Source organism: Herpailurus yagouaroundi, unplaced genomic scaffold, assembly GCF_014898765.1.
Source record: "Herpailurus yagouaroundi ecotype Mexico unplaced genomic scaffold, PumYag 140, whole genome shotgun sequence".
In the NCBI taxonomy this organism is placed as follows: domain Eukaryota; kingdom Metazoa; phylum Chordata; class Mammalia; order Carnivora; family Felidae; genus Herpailurus; species Herpailurus yagouaroundi.
Window position 1 is genome coordinate 10,123,021 of NW_024412395.1, and position 7,318 is coordinate 10,130,338.

A 7,318-nucleotide genomic window follows, 5' to 3' on the forward strand; every position below is an offset into this window, starting at 1 on the left:
GTCCCCCCCCCCCCCCCCCCCCCCCGCCCAACAGGAGTGAAGTAGCCATTTTCTCCATTTGGGGACCCTGCTCTCAGCAGGCACTCACTCCATAGATGCTTGTCTTATGAACTGGATTCTGCCCTGAGCTTTCTCCACTGGTCCTTTGCCTCCCTAGGACCAAACAGGGGCTGTTTCTCTCCCTGTGGGGGACCTCGGGCCCTGTGGCTCTGGGGGATTATGCACAGCTAGAGCCACCTCTGTCTACCTCCTTGGGCAGGCTCGGGGAGTATGGAGAGGGGGCAAGCACATGATGCAGGGTCATCACGGCCCCGGTGGCTTTGTCTGCTGGTGCAGCACAGCGACGTGCCCTGTCAGCTCTGATGGGGCCAAGGACAAACACAGCCCTGTGACTGATGGAGCCTGTGTCCTGCGGCTACTGATTCCTTTCCAGCTTCCAGTACTGACTTTGCTCCTGTTCCCAGTTCCCAGTAGAGAGGCCTTCCCTCCTCCCCTGGAGCCCAGCTCTCACTGCTCTAGCCAGAGACTGAGCGGGTGGTGGCCTGAAATCCCACCACGAGGGCCCCATCTCTAAGTCCCCAACACTCAACACATGGGGCCCGGAAGCCGACCTCTCACTGACTCAGCAGCACACAAAGGAGAAGCCACCCCCAAGGAGGCTGGCATGTGAAAAGGGTAGCTCTGATGGAGAGAAGGCCTGGAATGAGCTAGAACAAGACTGGGGATGGCAGCCTGCTGTTCCTCCCTTTGAAGGGGATGCTTTAACATGGCTCTGGACTCAGAGACCTGGCACGGTCCAACGCACAGCTCCATCAATACATGCTGTGTGACCTCACACAGGCTCTTTCCCTCTCTGAGTACTTCTAGGTACATGAGGACAATAACAAATGAATCACAGGGTTGCCCTGTGGCCTTTCAGAGGAATCTGGGTCCTCCTCACTGTACCAGGGGGATCATACCCACCCGACTGCCACCATTTAATGCAGAGTTCCTTCTCTGTCCAGCCTCACGACCTCAGCTGCTGAAATCCCCACACACTTAGACCATCATTTGGAACAAAACATGAGATTCAGGGATAACGGCCTTCCTTTTTCTGACATGATCTGGCTTGTTCTTAAGGGAAAAAACAGCCCCTCTGTAGCACCGGCTCCACACCACCCTTTGTGTTTGGGCTTCTAGGGAAACAGCAGTCCGATGGTGGTTTCCTTCCAGGAGCCCCTCCCTCCAGAAATTCCCCAACAGCTGCCAAACCCACTGATAAGAAAAGTGAGCAATTTCCAGAAAGAGGCCAGCACTTTTCAGAGACGTGGAACAGAGGCAACGCCTCTCCTGTGACTACCCCGCCCCTGCTCCCCGCATACACAGTCCCGGGTCACCTGGGCCATACTCGCAACAGCACAGGGCCTCCTGGAATGCACCAAGGAGACATGGGACAGATCAGCCCTGATGAGGGATGAGACGGTCATCCCCTCCACTGCTTGTCGCTTCTGCCCCTGCCCCCAAGTCCTGGGCATTAAGACTACGGGGGCCAAGGGGGCACCCGGTGGCTCAGTTGGTTAAGCATCAGACTCTTGGTATCAGCTCAAGTCATGATCTCATGGGTTGTGAGTTCAAGCCCTGCACTGGGCTCTGCGCTGACAGCTTAGAGCCTGCTTGGGATTCTCTCTCTCCCTCTCTGTCTCTGCCCCTCCCCTGCTCGCATACTCTCTCTCTCTCTCTCTCTCTCTCTCTCTCAACAAAAAAAAACTAAAAAAAAAAAAAAAAAAAAGTGACTGGGGAGCCTGGGTGGCTCAGTCAGTTAAGCGTTCGACTTCAGCTCAGGTCGTGATCTCACAGTTGGTGAGTTCAAGCACCGCATAGGGCTCTGTGCTGACAGCTCAAACCTGGGGGCTTACTTCAGATTCTGTTTCTTCCTCTTTCTCTCTCTCTCTGCCCCCTCCTGCTCGCATTCTGTCTTTCTCTGTCTCTCTCAAAAATAAACATTAAAAAAATTTAAAAATAATAAATAAATAAGTAAAAAAATTTTTTTAATTAAAAAGACCATAAGGGTCCGTGGTGGGGAGGTGTATTGGACACCCACTATATACCTGGAACTCAGAGAGACAGAGATTCTGGCATTCGGTAAGCGTCCATTTAGCCATTATTTATTGACCGCAAACCACCTGCCAAGCATCGTGCTGGGCATTAGGGCACGAGAGTGAGCGCACCAGACCCTCCAGGATGCAGGGCTGGGAGCCAGAAGGAGGGGGAGCCCGTCTTGGCCCGCCGTCCCGCCCCGCCCTCCAAGCCCCACCCCCATGTCGCTGGTGTGCAAAGCGTCTGTACACTGCGCTCCCTGAAGCCCCCTCAACTGCGGGAGCAGAGAAGACCACGGGAACCCCAACAGAAGAGCAAAGTCCGCCAGGGGGAACCCGCCCCGCCAAAGACAAACAAGGTGCCCCATGCAGCTCGTGATCACAGCCAGGAGCGCAAGGAAGTGGGAGCGCACACGGAAACGAAAGCTGGGCGCCCTAAGGAAAGACCCATCCATCTTCCTTACTCAAGGCCGAGGTCAAGACAACTCGAGAGAGAGAATCCAAATATTCCGCCTTTTATCCCAGGAAGGGTGACGACAATGTGAGGCTGCGGGTGGCAGGGAGGCCTGGACCAGGGTCTCTGACTACAACTGAGTCAGGGCCTCCCCATGTACCCTCCCCTGGGGTCAGCAGCCTCTCTGCCCCTCCCGCCCTCCCCTCCCCACCTGCCTCCTCTCCCAAACCCGCTCCACACCTCATTGTCATCAGGAAGGGCATTGTCCCTCAACACCTTCAGTGACTTCCCGGCCTCTGCCTCCTATAAAGTCCAGGGTGTCAGCTACAAAAGCCAGCCTGCCACAGCCTCCGTGGCCTCCTTGCTGCTCCCCAGACAGCACGGAGCACTCCAGGTATCCCCCACTCATTCCTACTCCTCCTCCTTCTACCCTACCACCTTCCCTTCCTCCTTCTCCCCTGCTGCTCTCCATGGTCTCTGGTCCACCTCCAAACTCAACCAAGCAGGGGGCTTCCCTTGCTACCCCACGCCTCTCTGTCTGTATCCTGGGGCCTGGCATAGAGCAGGAAAAGACTGAGGCATTTATTGAGTACCACTGTGAGCTGGTCACTGTCATGAAGGCCATCTCAAATAATGTTCACAACAAATCCGTGACATGGTATTGTCCCAATTTACAGCTAGGGAAACTGAGGCCTCAGAAGAAGAGAGGATTTCAGAGTGAAGAGTCACCACAGTAGAGTGAAGTAGGCAGCCAGCTGTGTCCAGAGCAAGGTGGAGCTTGAATTGGGCTTAAAAAATGAAGAGAATTCTAGCAAACCCAAAGGAGAGGGGTCAGAGATGGCATTCAAGGCAGGGGGTACTGAGAGAAACAAAGGCCCGGAGGTGGGGAAGCCCAAGAAGTGACTTGGCAAAGATAAATATGACTGTTGAATGGAGGAACTGGGGATATATGCAGAAAAATCTGTCAGGAGCAGAAAGCCTGGACTGATGAGGAGAACACCTGCTGGTCCTGGAAACGGGGAAGCTTCTGAGCGTGCATTGGCCGTGTTTGTGAGAAGGGAAACCCTAGTGACAACTTCCACGTACAAATCTCTTCCTAGGAGGTTGAGGGGCCAGCGTGAGAGACCCTTGAAACTCAGCCTGCAGAGATGGCTCTGTCCTCACCTTCCGTGACTCCCTTCTCCTCCTCCCAACAGCCCTCCTCCCATGCTGGGCAACCCTTAGCTCAACTTCCCTCAGCCCTTGCTCTGGTCGCTGGGGACTGGGGTCAGTGTTCCTTAGGGAAGTGAGGGTGTGTGTGTGTGTGTGTGTGTGTGTGTTCTGTGTACACCCATGCACACACGTGCTCATGCCCTGGCAAACCAACGGGTTTGCCTCTTTCTCTGAGACCCACCTGAGATCTGCACACAGCTCTGGCTCCCAATAAGCTGGCTGGCTGCAGCAAAAGCACCCCGAGCACCACCAGGCAGCATGGGGGAGCACATGCCCCTGTTGAATCTGGAGAACGACCCAGGAGTCATCAGGGAATCCAGGACCATTAATTAGCCCAGTGACTGATGCAGGACTTCTGTCTCACATGGGTGGCCAACCCCACTCAAAGGAAAACAACTCCTAATAGGCAGAAGGCGGCCCCAGATGGTTACAGTTCATGCTCACTGCCTTTTCTCCAGAATGATCACAGTGGAAATATGCTTTGTGCCCCAGCCTCCGTGGTTCCAAATCAGCCCCGGGGATCCCGTGTATCCCAGACTCTTTGTCTGTAATGAGGCCTCTGCCCCCCAAGGCTCTTCCAGGTGCTTGGCTCTGACCCTGCCTGACACCGCAGCCCTTGAGTGGACCACGTGGGGCGGCATCCTTAGAACTGCCTGTGGGCTCAATGGGGGCTGTTGTTTGGTGTGCAGGAAAAGGGGGTCTGGAGGAACTTGTAGGGACACAGCTGCCCGAGGAGACCCTCACCCTGGATACTCCCCCACTGCACTCAGGAGGGAGGACGTGGCTCAGCGGGGCAAGAAGCCTCGCCGGGGGTCCTGTCCTACTTGGCGGCAGCCCTCCCGGAACTACAGCTACAGCACACAACCTGGCTCTTCTGTCTTAAGTGATTGAAGACCTGGCCAAACCACCGGTCAGACAGATTTCCCCCCAAGCCCCACATTAATTGGTTTTTGGATTCCACAACCCACACTGCCGAGCCGGAGCTCCTGGGTGTCCCACAAGGGCTTAGATGTGGAGGCCATGACCCTGAAGCCTAAAGCCGGCAGACACCTGGGCTGTGCCCGCCTGTGGAGCAAGCCTGGAAAAGCAGCTCTGGGGGCTGTGCCCAAGGTGCCCGGGCTGGCGGGCTTCCAAGCTCAGGGAGGCCCTGCGGGACAGGCGCTGGGCCAGCCACCCCGGTGGCCACTAATGAGCGGATGTGTTCTGGGTTGTCTCCCCTGGTGGGGCGGGGGACAGCTGCACCTGGGCTGAGAGAGCCTGAAGCTGCCTGCCTTGCCCTCCTCCTGGGATGACCCAGCTCGGCCTGGGCTCAGCAGCAACCTGTCCTTTCAGCTCCAGCCTGGCAGAACCAGGCAAAGGCGGGCAAAGCTGTCTGCTGCCCTTCCTTCTCCCTCCCTCCCTCTCTCTCTCTAATATTCCTTGGGAGAAAGGAGGTGTCTGGGATTTTAGTTATTCCTACACCATGCTTGGAACATAGTATGTGCTCAATAAAAACTACTCTCTCCTCCATCAGCGATGAGAGGCCATGTACTGAGGGTTCAGAGCTGGACTCTGGAGTCAGACCACCTGTGCACTCTGGCTCTGCCTCTTTCCAGCTATCTGAGCTTGAGCAAATCACTACCCATTGCAAGCATGAGGGGTTTCATGTGCACAAAGATGTACAGACAGCCTGCAACAGAGCCTGGCCCATAGTGTGTGCATATAAGCATTTGATATTGTTTATCTTACGAGAAGAATCCAGATGTGTCCAAATGAGGGACTGAAATAAAAGCTCGAATCCTGTCTTAGGGGGGTAAGGACATGGGCCCCTTGGGTCCCTACCCTGACCAATGCCTCTGCTCTCTCATATGCCATCTAGAGATGGGGTCCAGGCCATAGACAAGCCATGTGTTAGCCCCACTACCGCTCCCCCTTGTGGACCGTGCAGGGAGTGCCTATCTCACGCAATGGGGGCTGCTTTTCAGCACAGACCACGTTTCAAGTAAATTTTCCCACCAAAGAGACAATAAAATCATCTCCCCTTCTCCAAAGCTACACACAAAACGCTGATTTTGACGGATGTTAGAATACAGCTTCCGGAAGAGCTCCTTCGAATCCAACAGAAAAGGGATCAGGTTGGTGAGGAAGCATTGCAGCTGACAGCCAGCATTCCCCAGAATGCTGTCAAAGGGAATCAGTGGGTGAAGACTGAAGATAGCAAGACTACTATAAAAATAACCACCTTTCTAAACAGGAGAGTGGCTGATCGTCACGGAAGGCTTCCCGCTCACCAGTACTGATCTGGCACAGGCCAGCCTGCAGCCAGCCGACCCCACAGCAGCCCTCCAGGGTGGGCTCCATCAACACCCCCTTTTACAGGAAAAGATGGGTGCAATGACTGAGCTGTTTGTCCAAGATCTTATATCAGGGAAGCCATAAAGGTGGGATCCAGAGCTGCCTTGCACAAAACCCAGGCTTTAGATCACAACCTTGTGCAGCACACAGAGGCGGGAATCTATACCCAAGGGCGCTGGGCGGGCGGACAGAATGCAGGACAGGAAAACCCGGGCCACGCAACAGTGTACCAAGGAAGAAGAAAGTATACGCTGGAAGAAGAAAAGTCTGAGGCTATGCCCTTTGCCAGTTCTGCTGGAGCATTTGCTTCCAGGGGAAGGAAATGAAGCCTGAGGCCACCACTTACCATGTGTGCTTAGAAGTTAGACTTGAGGGGCCCCTGGGTGGCTCAATGAGTTGGGCATCCAACTCTTGATTTCTGCTCTCATCATGATCTCATGATCATGAGATCAAGCCCCATGTTGGGCTCCATGCTGAGCGCGGAGCCTGCTTGGGATTCTCTCTCTCCTTCTCCCCCTGCCTCTCTCTCCCACTCTCTCTCTAAAATAAAAAAAAAAAAATTAAAAAGAAATTAAAAAGAAAAAAGATGCCAGACTTGAGGTATGTCTACAGGGAACCAGACCCACCTGGGATCTAATGCCCTTGTTCTCTCCCCAATATCCCCTTCAGTCCCCACGTTCAGGTGGGAGATGAAGGAAAGAAACAAACTGATGATTACATCCAGATTTCTATGCTGAAAGAACAGGGACCTGGGTTCAAATCCCACGCCCTTGGTCTCCACTGGCCCAAGTCTCCTCCCTGTAATATGGGCAACCTGTCCACCCGTATACCTTGCCACATAAACAGTAGCTCTTTTATCATACCCTTATCGACATTATTCTATTTATCAGTGAAAATCATTCTCTTGCCTCCTCCTTTGGAAGGCCCTTTTTGCCGGAAAGGGAAAATTGGACCCTCTATTTACTTCTAAATGTGTTCTCGGTTTTTTATCAATTAAAAAAAATCCTAGATGTTCTTTGTATCTCTGCTCCCCACACACCCCACCCCACCCCCCATATAATTTATGACAATCCCTTTTGGCTTTTGCTGATACATCTGCTGCTGTGGTACTAATAGTCTGAAACCTTTTTTACCTAGTTTTTTTAATCACTCACTTAGAAACTGTAAAGCAAAACCTCTTTCTTCAAGCCCCCCTCAACCCCAGCTCCGTAAAAGCACTCAGAGTCCAACAAATTACCTGCCT